At 42.9% G+C, this 26,649-nt stretch overlaps 1 pseudogene; it reads left to right on the top strand.

Annotated features, from left to right (window-relative positions):
* The first annotated feature begins 15,186 nt into the window (after positions 1-15,186).
* LOC109573569 (elongation factor 1-beta pseudogene) lies at positions 15,187-16,091 on the top strand (annotated as a pseudogene).
* Positions 16,092-26,649: the final 10,558 nt, after the last annotated feature.

The following is a 26,649-nucleotide window of genomic DNA, read 5'->3' as shown; positions in this document are numbered from 1 at the left end:
GGAGTGGCCGCCACGGTGGGGGCCCTGAGAGGAGAGAGGAGACAGCCCAACGTAAATTCTGGCATCCCTAGGTAGATTTCTGCATGTTTTAAAATATGAATATTTTTTAAAACTTCTTCTTGCTAAAATGGTGTAGGGACCACACTGCTCATCCGATAATCCTAGTTTTATGAAGAAATTTAGTCTCAGAAGGGTGTTCTGGGCACTGGGGGGGGTCTCAAGATTTGGAGTAGATCTGACCTGATTTTGAGTCCTCGGTCTATCATTTAGGGCTCTCTGAGCCTCAGTTTCTTCTTCTTTAAGTGAGAAAAATATTAGTTGCTACTCCTACAGTTGTGAGGATGTACTTAATCACTCAGTCGTGTCCCACTTTTTGTCAGCCCCATGGACTGTAGCCCACCAGGCTCCTCTGTCCAAGGACTTTTCCAGGCAAGAATACTGAAGTGGGCTGCCATTTCCTTCTCCACAGTTGTGAGGATAGGGTGGGTAATAAATCTAAAATACTTGGCACAGTGCCCAGCACATGATAGGCATTAAAGACTGTCATCTATCATCTATCAAGTATCTATCTATCTACCATCTATCTATCCAGGCTTCCCAGGTGGCTCAGTGGTAAAGAACCCGCCTGCCAATGCAGAAGATGTGGATTCTGTCCCTGGGTCAGGAAGATCCCTTGGAGAAGGAAATTGGCAATCCACTCTAGTATTCTTGCCTGGGAAATCCCTTGGACAGAGGGGCCTGGAGGACTACATATAGTCCGTGGGGTCACAAAAGGGTCGGACATGAATCAGTGACTAAACAACAACAATCTATCCATCTATATCTTCAACGACATCCTCATCATTTGTTTAGTGAAACCAGTAGTTAGGGGCAGAATTGAGACTCAGTTTCTCACAAGACACCTTACTATGTTTGCCTTTCATGAATTCACCACATATTATTTGGCAGCTCAGGGAGGCTTTAGTTATTTAAGTATGTTTTTTCTTAATCTCATCTGAAACCTGCTTCCCTGTAACTTCCACAAGTGGCCCCGGTTTTGGCCGCTGGGGGCCATACACCAAATCTGCTTTCTCTGCAGCTTTTCACATTGTGTTCGAAGAAATCTGTTCGAGGTCCGCTGAGTCTTCTTTTCTCCAGTCCAAACACCCTGGTGCCGTGGATCCTTCCTTATAGGACTCCGTTTCCAGGTCTTTTTCCGTTCTGGTTACACTCTACATCGTCAGTGTTTTTGGACACAGTGCTCTAAGCCGGAGTTGGGCTGTGTGGCACTCAACAGTTCAATAGTCCACCTCACGTGAGTTTATCAAGTGCTTGCTTTGGGTCAGGTGCTGTGTTGGTCTCTCGGACTATGAAGGTAGGTCAGTCTTTGTCCTTGACCTCCAGCCATGCACCATGTAAGAAGCAGTACTAACTATGAACAAAGTAGGAATGATTTCCTCTGCTTGGCTGATTCAAGGAAGATTCCAAAGTGAAGGGTTGAACTGGGGTTGGGAGAGTGAGTAGGAGATCATCAGACAGAGACTTGGGAATAGGAAGAGAATTTCAGGTAAGGGGAAGAGTGAACATGTGGCTTCTTCCCTGGAAGGCAGAGTGGAGTCGGGTGGGGAGGAAAATAGAACCCACGGTGAGAAGGCAGCAGGGGAGCGTTGGGTTTGTCACCTGGAGGGCAGTGTGCCAGGTCTCAGGGCTGTCTGCAGAGTCTGTGGGCTGGTCCCCTTCCTGGCCAGAGGTCACTGGTCTTAGGGACAGATACACCGTTACCCATCTCTGCCCAGAGACTTCAGCGTGTTTCCTGTGGGCTGGAACAGCAGCCTTAGAGAGAGAGAAAGAGAGAGAGAGCCAGACCTATAAGGGCCCCAGGAATTCCTGGGCATGCTGTTTCCACCCAGCTCTGCTGCCCTGCCAGTCTCCCCATTGCCCACTGGATATGGTGTGAACCACTCAGCCTGGCACCCAAAGCCTTCCAGATGGGCTCCCAGGATTCCTCTCCAACCTCAGCTCTGGCTGCTTCCACATTATTCCCTTTCCCAACCCCAGCCAGGATGGTCTTGTCACTGTCTCTCTCTCTCTCTCTCTTTTTTTTTTAACAAATATATTTGCCACTTCCATCATTAAAAAAAATTATTTATTTACTTTTGGCTGTGCTGGGTCTTTGTAGCTGCATGGATTTTTCTCTGGTTGTGGCGGTGTACGGGCTTCTCATTGTGGTGGCTTCTCTTGTCATGGAGCACAGGCTCAGTAGTTGTGGCCCAGGGGTTAGTTGCCCCACAGCATGTGGGATCTTCCCAAATTAGGGATCGAACCCGTGGCTCCTGCATGGGCAGGCGGATTCTTTACCACTGCACCACCAGGGAAGCCCTTGTCGCTGTCTCTGGCTTACACCTTTCTCACATGCCTTTCCTGCCATGGCTCCCTACCTGCTGCGCTCTTCCTACCCCACCCCAATACCCAGCCCCAGGTTCACCTCCTCCAGGAAGCCCTGCTTCCTTCCTTTTTTTTAAAAAATATGTATTTATTTCTTTTTGAAGTATAATTGCTTTACAATGTTTTAATTTCTGCTGTACAACAATGTGAATCAGCTATGTGTATACATATATCTCCTCCCTCTTGGGCCTGCCTCTCATCACCCCCATCCCACCCCCCGAGGTCATCACAGAGCACCAAGCTGAGCTCCCTGTGCTATAGGGAAGCTTCCCATTAGCTGTCTATTTCACACGTGCTGGTGTGTATATGCCAGTGCTCCTCTCTCAGCTCCCACCTCCTTTCTTGACTTCTTCAGCCCACATGAATTTCTCTCTCCTCCATCTCTTGTAACCTTCATTTGGAACGCGGCCCTCATTTGCTGCTATTACAGTGATTTTTGCTGCTGTGATGCTCGTCTTCCCACTAGATGACAAGTTCTCTGAGGACAGATGTTTAGTTGTCTGCTATGCCTAATAGGAACAGACAACTAAATATCTGCCCTCAGAGAACTTGTTTGAACTGTCCCGGCAGCCAGGGAAGGCTACAGTGAGGAGGTGGCATTTGAGTAGGACAGACAAGTGTTCATCAAGAGAGGCAGAGATAGTGAAGATCTAAGAATGGGAATGCCAGCTCCCAGGTGGCTTGCAGCCCTAAATCTTATATGGAAAAGGTCACCTTTGTAGGAAATACTCAGATGCACCAAGACACAGAAGCACAAGTCTGATAAATCCAGACACACAGACATGCCAGAGACACACTCACCCCCACTAGGACATGTGAACACTCACATACATGTGTTTACAGGTAGGACAGACCCACACAGATGCACACACGGACCCATCCATAGATGTACATGCCACATACACCTGAAGACTCAGACCCAGATATATACCTCCTCCAACTCCCACCAATGCCAGAGAAGCAAAGAGACCTCCATGGATCTTCCTGGGCACACTGAGACCCATGCAGAAATCTGCACACAAAACCAACAGCTTCTTCCTTCCTTTCTCTTGTCTCAGGTCTCCATCTGCCTTAACAGAGTGGGGAATGGTCGGTGGGCCCTTGGTCTCTCAGTTTGGGGAGTGTCTATCTAATTCCTTGACCCTGGTCTCTTGCTGGTCAACCCAGATTCTTCTTTGGATGGCGTCCCAAATAGCTTTCTCTGCAACTCCTGTTTTAACCCAAGATGTAGTCTTTCTAGGGCTTCCCAGGTGGCTCAGGCGTAAAGAATCTGCCTGCTAATTCAGGAGCTATAGGAGATGCAGCTTCAATCCCTGTATCGGGAAGATCCCCTGGAGGAGAAAATGGCAACCCACTCCAGTATTCTTGTCTGGAGAATCCCATGGACAGAGGAGCCTGGTGGGCTATAGTCCACAGGGTTGCAAAGAGTTGGACACAGCCAAGCACAACAACACGAACCCTTTCTATTCCAAGGTCTTCCTCTCCTCCTTTGCTTTCCTCCCCCAACTTCTCATTCATTCTTCTTTAATAAGTTACACGGCAGTCTTACCTGCTGTACCTACTCTACACCAGGCAGTAAGCATTGAGAGCTAAGACATTCTCAAAGAGTTCAGGGATTTCCCTGATGGTCCAGTGGTTAGGAATCTGCCTTGCAAATGCAGGGGACATGGGTTCAATCCCTGGTTGGGGAACTAGGATCCCACATGCTGCAGGGAAACTAAACTTGCCTGCTGCAACTACTGAAGCCTGTTCTCTCTGGAGCCCGAGTGCCACAAATACTGAGTCCACACACCACAACTAGAGAGTCCATCTACCACAATGAAAGATCCTGCATGATGCGATGAAGATTCTGCGAGCTACAACTAAGACCCGAGGCAGCTAAATAAATAAATAAATATATTCTTAAAAAGAGTTCACCTTCCTTCCTACCTCTGTATCAGCCAATTGGCAGTGATTCTAAGATATCATCTCCCCCAACACCCATGTCACAAATGGGAAGCAGGACCCAGAGAACACTGACTTCATTCAGCAATTTGGTGACAAAGCCAGGATGTGAATCTGGGGTTCGGAGCCTATCCAAGTTTTCATGCACTTTCCCATCCTGTCTGCCACACATTGGAGGCTATTTCTCATTTCCCTGCAACTCAGGCGTTCGGTTTACCCACTTCGCCTTCCTGCCTTTGATTATTCCACTCTCTGCCAGCAAGTCTCCTGCCTGACCGCTCACCTGTGAACACATGTGGGCTCCACCCTTCACACCATATACCAGATGCTGCTCGGCTTACAGCCGGGGAGATAAGGCAGGTATGCCCTGGAGAGGAAGAGCCACCTCAACAGCCTAAGGCCATGCAGGCTGGGAACAGAGGGGTCACTAAGTAGTTAACCAGGCAACTCCATGGAGAGCTATGGCCTCTGCACCCACAGGCCCCAGGAGGACCCTCTGTTCTCAGCCAGCATGGTGCCTTTTCTCCTGTCCTAGAGAGACTGAATGGTAGAGAAGGGATGCAAGGGTCTGAGAGCCCAGAACTGGGAAGACACCCCTCCATGTGGTAACACCTGTGTTGCCCCCGTGTCCCCAAAGGATGCTATTGCTCCTCTACCTCCTCCTGAGGGGGTCCTGAGAGGGGCAGGGCTTGTCGACAACCACACAGCCAGAAGACCCTGGTCTCTTCTCTCTGGAAGTACCTATGCCGAGCTGCAACCATCACTCCTAAACCTGCCACCTCACTGTGATTCCTTTGCTCAGAAAAGAGTTCTTTCTTCTGATGCCATTGTGAGGAGAGTGGTGAAGTGGAGCTGAGGACTCTGATGCCCAGTGTCCCAGCATGGACCCCAGAACCTCTTCCCCAAGCCCCAGGGAGCAGCCCTAAAGGTCCCATCTAACCTGGAAGCCCAGGGAAGCAGGAGGGGCTGGAGATGATGGCAGATTCACCCCAGGAAAGCAGATCATGGGACACTCGTGGAGCTGCTCCTGATGGACTGCAAGGATGCTGCTCTCTGTAAGCCCACAGCCCAGGTCAGAGATGTCAGGATCTCAGCCCTGACCGGCCGGTGCTGGGGCAAGATGATTCCCACTGCTTGTTCCAAAGCCCTTTGACTGTCTTGTCCTTCTCACTGGCCTGGCAAAGCAGCCCTCCTGCATCTGGAGGGCCCAGACTAATTCCCAGGCTCATCAATTTCTCTCAAGGACAGTCTCTATCTTTATCTCTCTCTCACCTGCCCTTCCTCCACCTGGTGTACCTTTTAACACTTGGGGACTGATAGCCACATCTCAGGGGATGAGCCTCTTTAGCTTGATCATTCATTTGAAAACATTGCTTGGGGACCATGGGGTGCCGGCCCTGCTGGGCTCTGAAGAGAGTCAGAGAAGTCTTGGAGTGAGTGAGAAGCCCCCAGTGAGTCTCTTCTCCTCTCTTCATCTGTTTCCTCTTTGGTAAATGGAGAGAGATGAACTGGTAGAGTCTGACTTTCCCTTTCGTGTTGGAAGGTGGGACATTCTGAGATTGCACCCTGAATGGTTAACAGGCAGGTCAGAGAGAGATTTAGGCACAGGGGTAAAGAACGTGCCTGCCAATGCCAGAGATGCAAGGGATGCAGGTTCGATTCCTGGCTCCAGAAGATCCCCTGGAGAAGGGAATGGCTCCCACTCTTGTATTCTTGCCTGGAGAATCCCATGGACAGAGGAGCCTTCTGGGTCACAGTCCAAGGGGTTGCAAAGAGTCAGACACTGAACGACTCACATTTTCACTTTCATGCTAATGACTGCATGTTTCATACAGTGGACATGCCACAAGTTATTTAATCATTATGGTAATTTGGGACAAAAAGTAAGGGAGGTATGTCAATTTAAGTGTTACTTTCTTCCACGAAGCTTTCCTAAGATCCCAGAGAAAAAAATCCAGGGTCAAAAAGGTGAATATTTCTGTGGCTGCTGACAAATGTGGAGAAGAAATTCATCAAGCAAGCTTTTTTACTACTTACACAAGCCATCACCAATGGCTGAGTGTGTCTTCTCCTCACTGTGAAATGCTATTATGATTTTTAGTATTAGTTTTTATTTTCTTGATTTTAGCTTCTGTGGAAAACAGAACTTTGTTTTCATTTCCTTTGGCTGTTAAATCCATGAGCTGTAATCATGGCTTTACCTGTTTCTGGTAGAGTGTAGCCAACTCTGAATCAGGGTCTTGGCCTCTCTTGGGCCTTGCATCTGAAAAGCAATAAGCTGCACAACAATACATCTAGGACAGGAGGGGAGTTTAGAAACATGTCTATGTATTGCCGAATCCCTTTGCTATGTACCTGAAACTATCCCCATATTGTTAATCTGTTAAACTCCAATACAAAATAAAAAGTTTAAAAAGAGACGTCTAATATTTGCATTTTTTCTTTAGTGTAAACCATTTAAAATAAGTTTTTTTTATATTCAGATCAGATCAGTCGCTCAGTCGTGTCCAACTCTTTGCAACCCCATGAATCGAAGCACACCAGGCCTCCCTGTCCATCACCAACTCCCGGAGTTCACTGAGACTCACCTCCATCGAGGCAGTGATGCCATCCAGCCATCTCATCCTCTGTCGTCCCCTTCTCCTCCTGTCCCCAATCCCTCCCAGCATCAGAGTCTTTTCCAATGAGTCAACTCTTTGCATGAGGTGGCCAAAGTACTGGAGTTTCAGCTTTAGCATCATTCCTTCCAAAGAAATCCCAGGGCTGATCTTCAGGATGGACTGGTTGGATCTCCTTGCAGTCCAAGGGACTCTCAAGAGTCTTCTCCAACACCACAGTTCAAAAGCATCAATTCTTCGGCGCTCAGCCTTCTTCACAGTCCAACTCTCACATCCATACATGACCACAGGAAAAACCATAGTCTTGACTAGACAAACCTTTGTTGGCAAAGTAATGTCTCTGCTTTTGAATATGCTGTCTAGGTTGGTCATAACTTTCCTTCCATGGAGTAAGCGTCTTTTAATTTCATGGCTGCAGTCACCATCTGCAGTGATTTTGGAGCCCAGAAAAATAAAGTCTGACACTGTTTCCACTGTTTCCCCATCTATTTCCCATGAAGTGGTGGGACCGGATGCCATGATCTTCGTTTTCTGAATGTTGAGTTTAAGCCAACTTTTTCACTCTCCACTTTCACTTTCATCAAGAGGCTTTTGAGTTCCTCTTCACTTTCTGCCATAAGGGTGGTGTCATCTGCATATCTGAGGTTATTGATATTTCTCCCGGCAATCTTGATTCCAGCTTGTGCTTCTTCCAGTCCAGCATTTCTCATGATGTACTCTGCATATAAGTTAAATAAACAGGGTGACAATATACAGCCTTGATGAACTCCTTTTCCTATTTGGAACCAGTCTGTTGGTCCAGTTATTTTATATTAGCATAGTTATAATTCTCAGACAAATGAATAAATACAAGATGAATATCACTAAGTTTTGTATTGGTTAGAATTGACTTGTGTACTGATTTCAAAATATATACCATGCTACATGAACACAGAAAGAAATATGTATATAATATTTAAAATATTTATATTAATTAATTAAATAAATTAATTTATTTAATAAATAAATATTAATTAATGTAATAATTAACAATCTAAATATATGTAAATGTTTTGTTTAAAAATATTTATATACTAGTTTTATGTTATAACAATATAAATATATTTATATTTTATAAAAATAAATATTTTTTCATATTTCCTTCCACTTTCTCACTCAAGTGAGAAATTATACTCTATGAACAATTATTAGTATTGCTATTATTTTGTAAAGAGGATATCACATTAATTTGTGTTAATCTTATTTGGGTAAATAGAAAGAAGCTGATATTGTAAATGATCTTTATTAAGGATCAGAGAACAAACTGAACTTAATTGTGTTTAGGAAGAGTATAAATTCAGAATCTAGAGGAAAAACCTCAGATGCTAGGTCATGACTTTCCATACAACTGGACATTTGATTCCAGCTTGTGCAGTATGTCAGAGTTGCCTCCCAGGAGTCGTGGACTTAGGTTGTTGAATTTTCTCTGTGGATTCTTTTTAAAGACCTTTCATTTTCTGAGGAGTTTACATGCAACTGTAAATGCTTCAGGGCAAGAATTTATATTGAATATTTTCTTGTCTTAGAATGTGCTTTAGTGAAAATGGAATTAGTAGTGTTGGTTGGATATTGTAATATATTGCTAAATTAAGAACATAGTTTATTATGAATAAACCTAGAAGACTTTGTTAAATAATAAAATATGCATTATGGTTCTGAGCTATAAGAATGCTGTAATTGGTAAACGTGCCCTGGGCGAAAATTTTGCATCGGGTTGAACTGCCTTCTGAGGGCAATCTTTATGTCTTCCAGCTCACATCATTCTAAATAAGTTAAATCTGACATTTTAGAATATGTGGACCTGCTTCCCAAACTGCTATTTTAAGAGTTGAGTCACCCGTAACAGTAGAGTAAAGAACACGTGTTAGTATCTCTGAAACACACACACAGAGTGTACTATCAGATGTAGAAAACTTGCAATACAGAAATCAAGACTTCTTGGAAGGCAGACCCTACAGAAATAATACCAGTTTCCCAAAATTCTGAGGGTCTTCCTAACAGAAACAACTTGTTGATTTTTGTTGTCAATCAAAACATTTGAAAATATAATCCCACAGCAAAGGATAAAATGACAGGTCACCTGGAAAAGACATATTAAGAAACAGGTAGATTAAACTTTGGAGAAGGCAATGGCACCCCACTCCAGTACTCTTGCCTGGAAAATCCCATGGATGGAGGAGCCTGGTAGGCTGCAGTCCATGGGGTTGCTAAGAGTCGGACACGACTGAGCGACTTCACTTTCACTTTTCGCTTTCATGCATTGGAGAAGGAAATGGCAACCCACTCCAGTGTTCTTGCCTGGAGAATCCCAGGGACGGGGGAGCCTGGTGGGCTGCAGTCCATGGGGTCGCACAGAGTAGGACATGACTGAAGTGACTTAGCAGCAGCAGCAGCAGAATTAAACTTGGTTTTAAAAACTCACATTGCTTTACAATTTAAAATTTGAAGGAGAAGGCAACATGGGAACTAGAATACTTTAAAATCACACATCTGAACAATGTCAGGTCTTCATAAATGTACTTGGGATGGGGGACTCTTTAGCATGCTCTTTTATATAGAACTGATAGAGAAGCATATGTTTGAAACCACAGACATGAAAGGTGTAAAATGGAGAAGGAAAACATATTACTTCAGAAAGAATATATCTAAAAGAAAGTGGCATTCAACCCAAAGAAGTTGACAAGCAGCGGATGTGAACAACTGGATCCTCAAATATATAACTTAAGTAGTTCAGTTCAATTCAGATCAGTCACTCAGTCGTGTCCGACTCTGTGACCCCATGAATCGCAGCACGCCAGGCCTCCCTGTCCATCACCAACTCCCAGAGTTCACTCAGACTCACGTCCATCGAGTCAGTGATGCCATCCACCCATCTCATTCTCTGTCGTCCCCTTCTCCTCCTGCCCCCAATCCCTCCCAGCATCAGAGTCTTTTCCAATGAGTCAACTCTTTGCATAAGTAGTTAAGTACAGTGAAAAAGTTTACTAGATGATTAAAGACATCCTAAGACAGAGAAGTTGGGTTGAGTTCTGCCTCTGGGAATTGTCTGAGAAACCAGTTCAGCTCCTTATCCACCTCTCTGCATGTGATCACACACACCCCATTCTAGCGCCCCCGAGACTTTACTTATAGAGGCTCTTAGGCTTTGTACCACCATATGTTCTTGGAATGAGATCTTCCTCACACTTGGGAGAAGAGAGAGGAAAGAATAGGAGATCAGGAAAAAGTATAAGAAAAATAAGAAGAAGGAAAAATAAGAACATCAACTGCAGGAATGATGAAACAGATCTGAATCTGCATAATTTGAGATACTTTTGAGGTGATTGAATTGAGAATGTGAATTCAAAGGAGGCGTCTATTTCAGGTCTGGGTTGAGGGGATGCAGCAGGAAGTCTGCCTCTCTGTGAGCAGAAGAACCCCAGCGGAAGTCAAGATTTTGTAAGATTTTCCAGGAAGCCTCAGAAGTCTTGTGGCAGACTTGGAATTTTCCCCAGGTGTGATCTTTGAAAGTTTGAAAGTCCGAGGCAGTTCAGGAGGGCCCCAGTTGACATCTGAGTCAAGCAACTTTTTAAAATTATTATATAAAAAAAGAATGTATAGGTCAATTGTATCTCAATAACACTGGGGAGAAAATGGAAGGTAGTATAGTAAAATGACAATAGTAGGATTATAAGTATTTTCTTCTTTGTATTTTTTTTTTTTACTTTGCAATATTGTATTGGTTTTGCCATACATCAACATGAATCTGCCACGGGTGTACACATGTTCCCCATCCAGAACCCCCCTCCCACCTCCCCCCCATACCATCCCTCTGGGTCATCCCAGTGCACTAGCCCCAAGCATCCTGTATCCTGCATCAAACCTGGACTGGCGATTCGTTTCGTATATGACATTATACATGTTTCAATGCCATTCTCCCAAATCATCCCACCCTCTCCCTCTCCCACAGAGTCCAAAAGACTGTTCTATACATTTGTGTCTCTTTTGCTGTCTCGTATACAGGGTTATTGTTGCCATCTTTCTAAATTCCATATATATGCGTTAGTATACTGTATTGGTGTTTTTCTTTCTGGCTTACTTCACTCTGTATAATAGGCTCCAGTTTCATCCACCTCATTAGAACTGATTCAAATGAATTCTTTTTAATGGCTGAGTAATACTCCATTGTGTATATGTACCACAGCTTTCTTATCCATTCATCTGCTGATGGACATCTAGGTTGCTTCATGTCCTGGATATTATAAACAGTGCTGTGATGAACATTGGGGTACACGTGTCTTTTTCAATTCTGGTTCCCTTGGTGTGTATGCCCAGCAGTGGGATTGCTGGGTCATATGGCAGTTCTATTTCCAGATTTTTAAGGAATCTCCACACTGTTCTCCATAGTGGCTGTATTAGTTTGCATTCCCACCAACAGTGTAAGAGGGTTCCCTTTTCTCCACACCCTCTCCAGCATTTATTGCTTGTAGACTTTTGGATTGCAGCCATTCTGACTGGTGTGAAATGGTACCTCATTGTGGTTTTGATTTGCATTTCTCTGATAATGAGTGATGTTGAGCATCTTTTCATGTGTTTGATAGCCATCTGTATGTCTTCTTTGGAGAAAATGTCTATTTAGTTCTTTGGCCCATTTTTTGATTGGGTCGTTTATTTTTCTGGAATTGAGCTGCAGGAGTTGCTTGTATATTTTTGAGATTAGTTGTTTGTCAGTTGCTTCATTTGCTATTATTTTCTCCCATTCTGAAGGCTGTCTTTTCACCTTGCTGATAGTTCCTTTGTTGTGCAGAAGCTTTTAATTTTAATTAGATCCCATTTGTTTATTTTTGCTTTTATTTCCAATATTCCTGGAGGTGGGTCATAGAGGATTCTGTTGTGATGTATGTCAGAGAGTGTTTTGCCTATGTTCTCCTCTAGGAGTTTTATAGTTTCTGGTCTTACATTTAGATCTTTAATCCATTTTGAGTTTCCTCTTTGATTTCTTTCACCAGTGTTTTATAGTTTTCTATATATAGGTCTTTAGTTTTTTAGGTAGATATATTCCTAAGTATTTTATTCTTTTCATTGCAATGGTGAATGGAATTGTTTCCTTCAGTTCAGTTCAGTTCAGTCGCTCAGTCATGTCTGACTCTTTGCGACCCCATGAATCACAGCACACCAGGCCACCCTGTCCATCACCAACTCCTGGAGTTCACTCAGACTCACATCCATTGAGTCAGTGATGCCATCCAGCCATCTCATCCTTTGTTGTCCCCTTCTCCTCCTGCCCCCAATCCCTCCCAGCATCAGAGTCTTTTCCAATGAGTCAAGTCTTCTCATGAGGTGGCCAAAGTACTGGAGTTTCAGCTTTAGCATCATTCCTTCCAAAGAAATCCCAGGGCTGATCTCCTTCAGAATGGACTGGTTGGATCTCCTTGCAGTTCAAGGGACTCTCAAGAGTCTTCTCCAACACCACAGTTCAAAAGCATCAATTCTTCGGCACTCAGCCTTCTTCACAGTCCAACTCTTACATCCATACATGACCACAGGAAAAACCGTAGCCTTGACTAGACGGACCTTCATTGGCAAAGTAATGTCTCTGCTTTTGAATATGCTATCTAGGTTGGTCATAACTTTCCTTCCAAGGAGTAAGCGTCTTTTAATTTCATAATTTCTCTATTTTCTCATTATTAGTATATAGGAATGCAAGGGATTTCTGTGTGTTGATTTTATATCCTGCAACTTTACTATATTCATTAATTAGCTCTAGTAATTTTCTGGTGGAGTCTTTAGGGTTTTCTATGTAGAGGATCATGTCATCTGCAAACAGTGAGAGAGTTACTTCTTTTCCAATTTGGATTCCTTTTATTTCTTTTTCTGCTCTGATTGCTGTGGCCAAAACTTCCAAAACTATGTTGAATAGTAGTGGTGAAAGTGGGCACCCTTGTCTTGTTCCTGACTTTAGGGGAAATGCTTTCAATTTTTCACCATTGAGGATAATGTTTGCTGTGGGTTTGTCATATAGCTTTTATTATGTTAAGGTATGTTCCTTCTATTCCTGCTTTCTGGAGAGTTTTTATCATAAATGGATGTTGAATTTTGTCAAAAGCTTTCTCTGCATCTATTGAGGTAATCATATGGCTTTTATTTTTCAATTTGTTAATGTGGTGTATTTTAAAAATAATAGGTGGTTCCAGTTCAAGATGGTGATGAAGGAGGTTCCTGAACTCTTTCCTCCCACAGACACACTGAACCTACAGCTTCAGATGGAACAATTTCCTCTAAAAATAATAGCCCTTATTTCCTGCAATGGCTTTTACCTACAGAATTAAAATAATCTATGGACATTTTAAATTCTTATATTATTATAATATATATATATAATATTATATTACATAAATATTATATTATATATAATTAACATAGAATTATAATTAATTATATAATATAATTTATTATATAATATATATTACATTCTATAATGTATTATATAATTTTAATATAATTATATACATTATATAATTACAATAGAATATTATATAATATATTATATACTTTATATATTATATATTATTATATAATAATATATTGTTATATATTTAATTATTATATATCAGTTCAGTTCAGTTCAGTCACTCAGTCATGTCCGACTCTTTGCGATCCCATGAATTACAGCACGCCAGGCCTCCCTGTCCATCACCAACTCCCAGGGTTCACTCAGACTCACGTCCATCGAGTCAGTGATGCCATCCAGCCATCTCATCCTCTGTCGTCCCCTTTTCCTCTTGCCCCCAATCCCTCCCAGCATCAGAGTTTTTCCAATGAGTCAACTCTTTGCATGAGGTGGCCAAAGTACCGGAGTTTCAGCTTTAGCATCATCCCTTCCAAAGAACACCCAGGACTGATCTCCTTTAGAATGGTCTGGTTGGATCTCCTTGCAGTCCAAGGGACTCTCAAGAGTCTTCTCCAACATCACAGTTCAAAAGCATCAATTCTTCAGCACTCAGCTTTCTTCACAGTCCAACTCTCACATCCATACATGACCACTGGAAAAACCATAGCCTTGACTAGATGGACCTTTGTTGGCAAAGTAATGTCTCTGCTTTTTAATATGCTGTCTAGGTTGGTCATAACTTTCCTTCCAAGGAGTAAACGTCTTTTAATTTCATGGCTGCAGTCACCATCTGTAGTGATTTTGGAGCCCCCAAAAATAAAGTCTGACACTGTTTCCACTGTCTCCCCATCTATTTCCCATGAAGTGATGGGACCAGATGCCATGATCTTCGTTTTCTGAATGTTGAGCTTTAAGCCAACTTTTTCACTCTCCACTTTCACTTTCATCAAGAGGCTTTTGAGTTCCTCTTCACTTTCTGCCAAGTAAAATAATCTGTGGACATTTGGGCTTCCCTGGTAGCTCATCTGGTAAAGAATCCACCTGCAATGCAGGAGACCCTGGTTTGATTCCTGGGTTGGGAAGATCCGCTGGAGAGGGGATAGGCTACCCACTCCAGTATTCTTGGGCTTCCCTTGTGGCTCAGCTGGCAAGGAATCTGGCTGGAATGTGGGAGACCTGGGTTCAATCCCTGAGTTGGGAAGATCCTTTGGAGAATGGAAAGGCTACCCACTCCAGTATTCTGGACTGGAGAATTCTATGCACTGTATATTCCATGGGGTTGCAAAGAGTTGGACATGACTGAGCAACTTTCACTCACATGGACATTTAATGAGATGAGGGCAGAAACTTCAGAACACAGTGTGTGTTCCTATTATCCAGTGGTTGATACCAGTAGAACCAATAAAAGATTTACAGTTAGTGTGACAAAATTCACTAATGGGAATTTAAACCTGGTTGGCAGAACTCAGTGATATCCATCCGCAAAATGGACTCACCCACAAGAGACGTGTACTAGACCCAGAAATTCCTGCCTCTATGATATTTTGGGAACATTCAAGATCAAAGTTTTAAAATCATGGGACAGGGAAAATAAAGAGGCTCTGAAAGAATAACTCTATCTCATAGGGTTTACAAAAGAGGGTCACAAAAGAGATGGAGGGTGGGTGTAAATGCATGTGAAGTGTCAAACAGAGATGCTGTCACTCCTTTTTATCCCTCTTAGTGCTCGGCGGCAACTGCCTGTGCTTCCCTTTTCCTCCGCTGCCACCCAGTTCTCTGTCAGTTGTCATCATGGGTTTTGAAAACCTGAAAAGCCCTGCCCACCTCTGGGTGCTGAATGGCTCCTTGGAAGACACGAGCTACATCTGGGGGTCTATGTCATCACAAGCAAACATGGCAGAATTTGAAGCCGTCTCGGGCCCACCACCTCCTGACTTGTGTCATGCCATATGTTGGTATATGAAGTGAAAGTCACTCAGTCTCGACCCCATGGACTGAAGCCCACCAGGCTCTTCTGTCCGTGGAATTCTCCAGGCAGGAATACTGAAGTGGGTTGCCATTCCCTTCTCCAAGGGATCTTCCCAATCCAGGGACTGAACCTGGGTCTCCTGCATTGGCAGGTGGACTCTTTACTGTCTGAACCACCAGGGAAGCCCAAGGTATAATCACATCTAATCTTACAAAAATACCAGTCTGCCAGGGGTGAAGAAAGCTTTGGGCAAATATGGCCCTGCTAATGTGCAAGGCACCACAGAAAGTGGAGCTACAGATAATGAAGATGATGAGGACATTGATCCCTTTGGATCTGATGAGGAGGAGGAAAGTGAAGAAGCCAAGAGGCTAAGAGAAGAACCCCTTGCACAGTATGAGTCAAAGAAAGCCAAACAACCATCACTTGTTGCCAAGTCTTCTGTCTTACTAGACATGAACCCTGGGGATGATGAGACAAGTATGGCAAAACTGGAGAAGTGCATCAGAAGCATTTAAGCAGAAGGCTTAGTCTGGGCCTCTTCTAAACTAGTTCCTGTGGGGTATGGAATTAAAAAACTTCAAATACGTGTGTAGTTGAAGATGATGAAGTTGGAACAGATATACTGGAGGAGAAGATCACTGCTTTTGATGAAAATGTGCAGTCTATGGTCATGGCGGCGTTCAACAAGATCCAAAATCCATTGTGGATCAGTGCCCTTAAATAACAGCTTGAAAGACAAAGAAAGAGAGAGAGAGACGCTATCATAGAGCAGGTCCTCCCATTCTCATACTTTCCCAAGAGCCGTGTTCCCATCCCCAGGGTTATGCAAAGCCCACAGACACAGTTTAAGTTTGTGCTGTGTGTGCTGAGTCGCTTCAGTAGTGTCTGACTCTGCAACGCTCTGGACTGTAGCCCATCAGGCTCCTCTGTTCATGGGATTCTCCAGGCAAGAATACTAGAATGGGTTACCATGCCCTTCTCCAGGGGATCTTCCTGACCCAGGGATTGAACCCTCATCTCTTTGGTCTCCTGCATTGGCAGACAGGTTCTTCATCACTAGCGCCACTTGGGAAGCCCAGAGTTGAGGTTTGGACCTGATGATAACCCAGAGAACACAGAGGGCTTTCCCACACTGCTCTTTGGAGGCACTGTCAGCCCATTAGCTGACATCTTACCACCACCCCACTCCACCCAGGACTCTATGAAGCTGGACCAGCATAGAAGCTTAAGGAATTCATATTTGCTTCCAGTGCTCTAAATCTGGACTCCTGCAGGCAAGGATCAACAAAGGAAGGTTAGTAGACGGCTAGGAGGGAGAGCCAAGCTGAATATTCTGAATACATGGTTCTCATTGGGGCAGACTTAATGGAGGACACAGGAGAATGCTTAAAAGCTCTAAGGCATGTTCTCAGTGATCCTGAAAGATCTTATTAAACCAAGAAAAGCTTGCAAAGGGGTTCAGCAGAAAAGTTCTTGGGAAAATCATCTCCTCAAAAAAATTTTTTGGGGGGCCATGCTGGATCTTCATTGCAGTGTGTGGGCTTTGTTTTGTGGCAGCTTATGGCTTCTCTTTTTGCAGAGCCTGGACTCTAGAGCATGTGGGCTCAGTATTTATGGCAGGTAGGCTCTCTAGTTGAGCATGGGCTTAGTTGCGGCATGGCATGTGGGATCTTAGTTCCCTGACCAGGGATTGAACCCATGTCTCCTGCATTGGAAAACAGATTTTTAACCACTGGACCACCATGGAAGTCCCATCCTCCTCATTTTTTAAAGTAAAGAATTAGGGTTATCACTGCAGAAAACTGAATTAAGACTCTAGAACCAACTTCAAGAACTTTACCATTTTTAACTTTACCAACTTTACCATTGTTGACCAAGAAATAGAGAAGGCTGCAAATAAGAAAGAGTTTATTTGAGGTCTTAGGAGCTGCAATTCTGGAGACACAGATTTGGGTAAAATGAGTGTTTCAGGGAAGAGAAAGGGGCAGGGGAATTAGAAAGGCAAAAGCCACAATGTTGTTAAAGTTGTCTGGCAAGAGTTAGGATTAACTTGGATGTAGTTCAGTTGATAAAGAATCTTCCCACAATGCGGGACACCCAAGTTCAATCTCTGGGTAGGGGAGATCCCCTGGAGAAGGAAATGGCAACCCACTCCAGTATTCTTGCCTGGAGAATCCCATGGACAGAGGAGCCTGGCGGGCTACAGTCCAAGGGGTCAAAAAGAGGTGGACACGACTGAAGTGACTAAGCACGCACTGATGCAAGAAAGTATTTGTCTGTAAGAGAGAGAGTTTATTAGGAGTTATTAAGGGCACAGGTCCAATAAACACTTTGAGTTTCTGAAATATTGGGCAAATCTTCTGGTTGTCTGCAGTAAGACAAAAGAGTATGTCTGAGATCCATTCTGAGAGTGTGTTTGTAAGTCCAACAAAGTCAGCCTAGGGACCCAACTAACACAATAGGCTGTATAAACTGTACTGTAATAAGTTTATAATACTTTTCACACAATACATAAAAAAACACAAAAAATAAAGAAAACCTTTTTAACCTTACAATACAATGAAAAGTAAGGTAGTACGGTACAACAGCTGGCTTCAGGGGCTGGAATCGAGTCAACAGGCAGGAAGAGTTACTGGTTGGAGGAGGGAGAGGAGGTGGGAGATGGTAGAGCTGAAGGATCATCAGCAAAGGGAGACGGAAGGTAAGATGCAGTTTCACTCCCGCCCAATGGGATGGAACACACGTTCACATCTTTGCAAGTTCAAAGCGTGAAGGTATGCATGTAGGGGACTTACTGTAAATGGTCAAAGTTCAGACTCCATCTGGGTTGCGACATTCATCGTCACACTTCTTCAATGGCCTTCTGGCTCCATTTGAGAGAGCTCTCTTAGCTATATAACTCCATTCTGATTTTCCTTCCACACTGTGCATATGTATTATGTGGATATCTTGTTTAAATGCAGATTTTGATGTAGAAGGTTTGAGGAAAGCCTGTGGTTCTGAATTTCCAACAAACTTTCACATAACACAGATGCTGCCAGGTAGCTGACCACACTTTGAGTAGAAAGGTCTAGAGGATTTACAGAAAGGGTTACAGAAAACTGAAGAGAAAAAAAAAATTAGAAATGATGAGTTAAAAGATAAGGAAAAGGCTATAATAGATATTTATTTTTCTAATAGCACTCATTCTGTCTTAATTACCTGCCCTGTTTCCTGTAGTGTCGTTTTTCTTTCTTCCATGTGGATAGCTTTGAAGAGGCTCTCACAGTCAGGTTCTCCCCTGGCTTAAGGAATGGGCTTATGATCCAAGACAGACCAGCTGGACACACTTTTCTGGGGCATATATATGATATGTGTGTGCATGCATGCTAAATCACTTCAGTCATATCTGACTCTTTGTGACCCTATGGACTGTAGCCCACCAGGCTCCTTTGTCCCTGGGATTCTCTAGGCAAGAATACTGGAGTGGGTTTCCCTGCCCTCCTCCAGGGGATCTTCCCAGGGATTGAACTTGCGCCTCATGTCTCCTGCATTGGCAAGCAGGTTCTTTACCACTAGCACAACCTGGAAAGCATATATATATATATATATATATATATATATATATATATATATACACACACACATATAATTCATATAATACATATTCTCTCTTCCTTAATATGCTTCCAAGATTCTTCCAAGTATTCAGGTATGGGTTTAGTTTGTTGACCTAAAACAAATAGACTGCCAGACATTTCTCCAGCAAGGATGGGTTAATTCAGGATCAGCAGAGAATTGCAGTTCAGAGTCTGCAACCATGGAGAGCCAAGTGCAAGTCCCCCTAAGGCAGGGGAAGGAGAATAATATCATGCGGGCTAAAGGAAGTTGGGAGGGCGGTGGCAAACAAAGAATTCATTGTTTTTCATTGGCTGAGTCGCTGCTAGAACAGGAGTCTGTCTTTCTGTTGGGCTCTGGATCCACACAGGGCTGGAGAGCTCCCCCTTCTGGTCTGACTTTATCAATAGATGAGTTTTCTGTTCATAAATTTTTAACAAGTTCATGTTCATGACTGTATTCCCCCTATTGTATTAATGTACAACAGAATATTTTTCTATTATATTGATGATGGACATTTGGGTTTTCAGTGGACTATTATGAATAATGCTTCTGTGGACATTCTTATATGCGTGCCCATGGGTGCTCTTGTCTTGAGTATAAACCTAAGAGTGAGGCTGCTGGGTTATAGGGTGTGTACATTTTCATCTTTATTAGATACTGGCAAAATGATCTTCAAAGATGTTGCAACAACTTGCATTCTCATCGTAAATTAAGCACTATAAATCAGTGAGGGTGGGGCAGGGAATGGATTATTCCCTCCTGTTGAGGCTATTGTTTGCTCATTTGAAAAACAAAGACCTCCTGGATGTATATATTATATTACACGATGTGCCAAAATAAATGCAGGATGGATTTAAGAGTTAAATACAAAGCTCCAAATTTTAAAAACCCAAGTGAACAAATAAGTGACTATTTATATAACTGTCATCGATAGCAGGCATTCTAGGCATGTAAGCAATGGAAGAAGGCATGAAGGAAAAGATTAGTAGATCTGACTACATAAACATTTTTTAAATATATGTAAAAATTACCAAAATTAAAAGACAAGCAACAAATTTGGGGAAATATTTGCAGAAAATATGAAAACGTTAATATGCTAATGCTAAGTTGCTTCAGTCGTGTCTGACTCTGTGCGACCCCATAGATGGCAGCCCACCAGGCTCCCCCGTCCCTGGGATCCTCCAGGCAAGAGTACTGGAGTGGGTTGCCATTTCCTTCTCCAATGCATGAAAGTGAAAAGTGAAAGTGAAGGCGCTCAGTAGCGTCTGACTCCTAGTGACCCCATGGACTGCGGTCTACCAGGCCCCTCTGTCCATGGTATTTGCCAGGCAAGAGTACTGGAGTGGGTTGCCATAACCTGTAATGATCTAACAGAAATCTGGAGCAAACTAAAAAATAAAAATATTGAAGTGAAAATGCTGACATCTCACTGAATAAATAAGCAAGAACATAAAAGACAATTTACAAAAGAGAAAAATACCATGTTTAGTAGAAGAAAATACTCAGCTTCACTATGAAACAGAAAATGCAAAGTAAATTTTTAATATATTTTTGCCTCTCAAATTTGAAATGATTAAAAATAATATTTGTGACGATGTGGTAAAGTGGATATGGACAACTTCTAAATGGCGATTAAGGCATCACCTTTCTGTTAGTAGATAGTTTAACAACACAGATTAAGAGTCTTAAAATATTCATATCTCGTATTAAATATCCACTTCATGAGAGTAAAAATATTACATATCTCGAAATAAATTTAATAAAAGCAGGGAAACTCATTTTTTAAAAAACCTTCAAAACTTTTCTTTAGAAACAATGGATAGATCATACCATGCAAAGATCCAATACTGTAAAGCTTCCAACCCCAAATTATAAATTCAATGAATTCTAAGTAAGACCCCAATGGTAGAAGATTTCAGTGGGAAAAATGATTCTATGGCTAAACTGGAAGAGAGAACATGTGATACTTATCAACTATTAATACATTTGGGAGGGAAGAGTATGAGAATGCAACGTGAATATGAGATTTTCAGACCTGCGGATCCGTTCCACGGCTACAGTGGTTGAAACACTGTGACACGAGCACAGAATGGTGTGACAGAGTATAAAGCTGTTCAGAAGCAGAGATACGTGTACAAAAACATTTCATATTTAATGAAAGCATTCTTCAAGTCATTGGGAGCTGTCTTGGGAGCACAGGCTATAGAGTTAAAAAACATACCATTGTATCCCTATGTCAAATTGTGTACTAAAATTTTGGATGGAAAAATGGAAAACGTAAAAAATAAAATTATAAAATACATAGTAGAAAAACAGATGAGTATTTACACAAACTTGAGATGGGGAAAATAATTTCAAGTATGGCAGCAAAGAAAGATGTCATAAAGTAAAATATTTATATACTTGACTACAGAAGATAAAAGTTTGTATGTCAAAAACACAATTCGCATTAATGAGAGGCAAATATAAATAAGGAAAATAGTTGCAGCTAAGAGTTAATACTTGCACTCGAAGAAGAAAAAGAACCTTTACAATAAAATGCAACGTAGAACAGTAATGGGAAACAGGGATTATCACATTGTAAAGATTTCAGCTCCCCAACCTTTTTGGCCCCAGAGACCAATTTCATGGAAGACAGTTTTTTCCACAGGCAAGGGGAGTGTGCAGTGGTTCACGTGGCAATGCAAGCAGTGGTGGGGAGAGTTCAGGTCGCAGTGGAAGTGATGGGGATGCTAGATGAAGCTTTGCTCGCTTACCTGCCCACCACTCACCTCCAGTTCTGTGGGCCGGTTCCTGGGGGTTGGGGGATCCCTGGTTTAAATGATAATACCTGAAGTTGCTTAAGGTCTGGAAAGGGGCTCTCTTGCATTGAATTGGCAGAACATTCAAATGTTGCAATGCATCTAGTTGATAATTTGTCAATATTCATAAGTTTTGAAGATATATACATGCATATGGTCCGATCAAGGAAACAGCTGTGCAGAGATATATAAAACTTTGCATTTAATAATGGAAAACTGAAAACAGTCTAAAGGGTTAGGATAGGGTTGATTAAGGAAATCCTGATGCAGGTATAAAATGATACAGCCAATATATACAACAGAGTAGGCACATTTATTTAATATGGGATTGAAGAAAACCAGGCTGTGATGGAGGAGGGGTGGGTGGACAGGAGAGTTTTGGGGTGTGACGGGGGTGGAAGCACAAATGCCGAAAGTCAGAAAAAAGTGAAGAAATGGCGGCAAGTGTTTGCAGAGAGGCTGACTCACACCCGGGCAACCTTGTTTTGAACACATCTTCCCTCTATCGGCAACTTTGCTAATGAATCTTGTTAAGGACACTACTGAAACCATCCATCACTAATTGGCCTCCTCCACCCTCCTCTCTAAGGTCTGATTTCTTTCTAAAGGACACAAATGAAAGCAAAATCTTTTCTGGGTGTCCCTTCCCTCTGGCCTTGTTAGCAGAGATGCGGAAGACAATCAGCAAATCCCCAGCCACCTCTCAGCCAAGTTATCCTGAGCTCTCATTTGGGAGCTAATTAGAGGATTCTGTTTGTGGAATGTTCGAGGACTTCATTCCCATCCCCATCACCGCTGTCTCAGTGGGAAACTTTGTGAGAAAGATGGATGGATGGGTGAACATCCATGAAGATGGGTGAATCTCTTGAGGCTCCGCTGAGCTTGAGAAGTCAGCAAAGTGTTTCGGGACCCAGGGAATTAATCATGCCCTCTTCCAAGTGTCCACGGCAGGGCAGAAGCTTCTATTGTTCTGAGTCTTTCACTAGTTCATTCAAGGGAAGTGAGGGCCACGGTGATACAAAGGACATTAACACTGATCGGGCAAGGCTGGAGTTTGGGGCAGTAAGTTCCTCTTCTGGTGCTTTCTAGCATGAGGCCACAAACTCTAGAAAGACACAACTCAAAACCCCATGGATTTTTAACACCTTCTACATTATACTTGTGGTGCTGGTTTAGTCTCTAAGTCTCTTGTGACCCCATGGACTGTAGCCCACCAGGCTCCTCTATCCATGGGATTCTCTAGGCAACAAAACTGGAGTGGGTTGCCATTTCCTTCCCCAGGGGATCTTCCCAACCCAAGGATTGAACCTGGGTCTTCTGCATTGCAAGTAGATTCTTTACTAAGTAAGCCACCAGAGAAGAGCCACCAGGAAAGAGCCACCAGGGAACATTATACTTATCAACACACTGATTCTGTATTTCAATTTATTTAATTCTCAGAATAATCATTTGAATTGTGTGCTATGATTCCTGTTTCATAAATGAGAAACTGGGGCCCATGGAGGGTAACTGATCTGTCCAGTGTCACATAGCTAATAAATAGCAGTGTCTGCCCAGAAGCCAGGTCTCCCAACTTCTGGGTCCAATGCTGACCTTGCTTGATCACAGCTAGTTTAATGCAACAAGGAGCATGGGTTGCTCAGCTTGCTGCCCGGCACATGGAGGAAGCTTGATTCATATTTGCTTTTCCATATATCCTGGCCTGGGCAACTATTTGTAAATACCAAATAAAGGTCTGAAGTCTTTTAGGGCCTTAATATCCTAATCTCTTCAGATCCTACAAACATAAACTCTGAAATCAAGGCTAGATATTTTCTGGCTGATGTTCCAGGATTCCTTCCCAAGCTCACTTCTTTCAGTTTCAGTGACCACTGCTTCTCAGGCTGTCACATCTCTGCCTGGACCACTGCTACCGCCTCCAGTCTGGGCATCTCTCCAGTTGCCAGCCCAAGAATCAGCCGTTATTCATCAGAGCTCCACTGTGCATGAGTTATTCCTGGTCATATCCTCCTGCTCTCAACCTTATCACCTGTCCATTTAATTTAATTACCTAAGGCCCCCTTTTCCCCCAGAGCTTTTGGTATCCTGTGGGAGGAGGGGGTCTGAGTATTTATCATAGAACAGATGAATGAACAAAGGTGCAAGATATGTGGAAGGAAGGAATGGCTTCGAAAGCTTATGTGGCCTTAAGTAGAAGAGGCTGGGTTAGAAAGCAAGGCTCTCTTCTCTCAACTGTCGTACCTTTCCCATTTCTGAGACTCATTATGCCGAGAGTCAGCATCACTCTGTTTAGTTCAGAAGTCTTTGGTGATTTATTAGAGGCAATCATGGAGGAAGGCAAAAATACTGGGCTGTGAGTCAGCACTTGCAGGCTGCCCTACTAACTAACCTTATATGCATGCGTGCTTAGTCACTCAGGACCCCCATGGACTGTAGCCCGCCAGGCTCCTCTGTCCATGGTATTTCCTAGGCAAGAATACTGGAGTGGGTTGCCATTTCCTTCTCCAGGGGATCTTCCCCACCCAGGAATCGAACTGGCGTCTCTTGTGTCTCCTGCATTGACAGGAAGATTCTTTACCACTGGACCATCTAGGAAGCCCTACTAACCCCATGGCCTTTGGAAAATCGCTTAGCTTCTGTTTTTTTTGTTTTTTTTTTTTTTTAAATTTGCCAAGTGAAGATAATAAAAACTGGCCTTCTTACTGATATTTTCTAATCCTGGTCCTCATTGTGGATGAGACTCAACTGTGCAGATGCAAAATTCTAATGAGAACACAGATTTCAAAGTGCTCTGTGAATATTGTCATGTGCCAGAAGTATAATGAGGAATCATACTCCTTTCATAATTTTCTTGGGTTCTAACAGTGCCTTTATCTTTGTGACACACATGGTGGGCCTCTAGATACTGACATGGGTGTGGGAGAAAGAAGCAATGTGAAAATGTTTCTGAGAACTTGTCCAAGTAGGCATATGTGTCATAGATGCTTATGGTTTATAAAATGACATTAGCTGAGCTTAGCAGATGGATCTGGCTGTCCTCAATAAGCTCACATTTGTGTTGAAGGCCAAGAACATTTGGAACAAGTTTCTCTGGATGTGAGTTTTCTGAAGTCAGGGTGGTTGGACCAAAATATCTCTAGAGGTTTCTTTAAGCTCCCAGAGGCCATGACTCTATATCTGTGGCACAAGGAATCACGAAAATCTACATGAGTCATCACCAAAATGAGTCACTACCTTTGACTGGAATTGCATAAAAAGATTCAAAACTAGGCAGCGGTGCCAGGGTCTTGGGGGAGAAGGTGTGCTGGTGCTGGTGTAAGATAGGCATTCGTGTGGAATGGAGGGTGAAATTTGAATTTTCAGGGCCAGGAGATGGGATGAGGGGAAAGATCCCCTGGGAGTATTTTCCTAGGCTAGAGATGCTTGGGTTTGGCTCTCATCTCAGAAGAGGCAGCATGGCTAAGATGACCAATAACTACTTTATGTCTCTCTGGAGCCTGTGAGTCTACATCAAGTGAAGCCAGTGGCCTTATATTGGATGGATAAGCAACTTACTATTTTTTTTTTCCTCAAAGATGAGGATGACAGAGGACACTTTGAAGGCTGGAGAGAAAATGTTGCAGTCAATTCATTTTACTCCTCCCACTCCTGTATCCACCAATAGCATTTATTAAAAAAAAATTTTTTTTTTATATTACAGAATTCAGTGAATGTGTGCTCCGTCTCTCAGTTGTGTCTGACTCTTTGTGACCCTGTGGACTGCAGCCTGCCAGACTCCCCTGTCCATGGGATTTTCCCGGCAAGGATACTGGAGTGGGTTGCCATTTCGTCCTCCAGGAGACAGTCTTGACCCAGAGATGAAACCCAAGTCTCCTGCGGTGATTCCATTGGCAAGCGGATTCTTTACCACTGAGCCACCTGGCAAGCCACAGAATTCAGTGAGAAACTTCAAATAAGAGTAAATAGAGGGACTTCCCTGGTGGTCCAGTGGGTAAGACTCTACGCTTCTACTTCTGGGGGCATTGTTCAATCCCTGGAATGCTCCCCCCCCACCAAAAAAATATCCTCTTTCATCCCAGTAGGTCATTCTATAGGATTGCAAGTAAAATAATAAACAATATGAAAAAAAAAAGAGTAAATGGAGTAGAAACTGAAAGTCCTTCTGCATTTCCCACCCCCCTGCCCAGTCCAATTCTCCTCTGCAGTGGAAATCACCACCTAAAACTTGGGGGTTGTTCCCCAGCACTTTTTTGCCCGATACACATTACATGTCACATCATCACCACTTTCTAAATTCAGCAATATGTGCTGTACATCTTTTCATGTCAATATATTCATTCTTCTTTTTAAGCAAAAATATACTTTTCATTAAAATTATTTATACCACATATGAATTGCTCATATTTGCAGAGCAGAGTTAAAAACTATTCACTTCAGGACATCACTTAAAGAAAGACACTTTGTCATACTGATTAGCACTCATTTATTATTATCATCCCACCTGCTTAATGTGCTCCAAGTTGGATGGATCCCAGTCTTGGATGTTGCAGGATTTCAGAACCCTGGGGCTCCAAGCTCCAATTAGCTTTTGCTAATTAAAAGTTCTCTTCCATTCCTTTGCAAGAGGGCGACACTTCTAGCTCTAACTTCAGGCACTTTCTCTTAGTTCTGGGAGAGAAATGACATTGCAGTTCACACATAAAATCCAGAAAGTTTCTTCCTGTTAGGGCGAGCTCAATGACTATGTCCTCAGAAGAAAGCTTCTCTTTCTTTTTTTCTTATCCCTTCATATCTTAAGGTTTTTTTTTTTTTCCTGGGGTAAATGGACATTTTATTTTCTCTGCTAAGTAAAATACAACTGTTTCAAAAGTCAACAAACTT

The sequence above is a fragment of the Bos indicus genome, chromosome 19 (assembly GCF_029378745.1).
Source record: "Bos indicus isolate NIAB-ARS_2022 breed Sahiwal x Tharparkar chromosome 19, NIAB-ARS_B.indTharparkar_mat_pri_1.0, whole genome shotgun sequence".
In the NCBI taxonomy this organism is placed as follows: domain Eukaryota; kingdom Metazoa; phylum Chordata; class Mammalia; order Artiodactyla; family Bovidae; genus Bos; species Bos indicus.
Note: the sequence above shows the minus strand (reverse complement) of the source record. Positions and strands in the feature narration are given on the sequence as shown.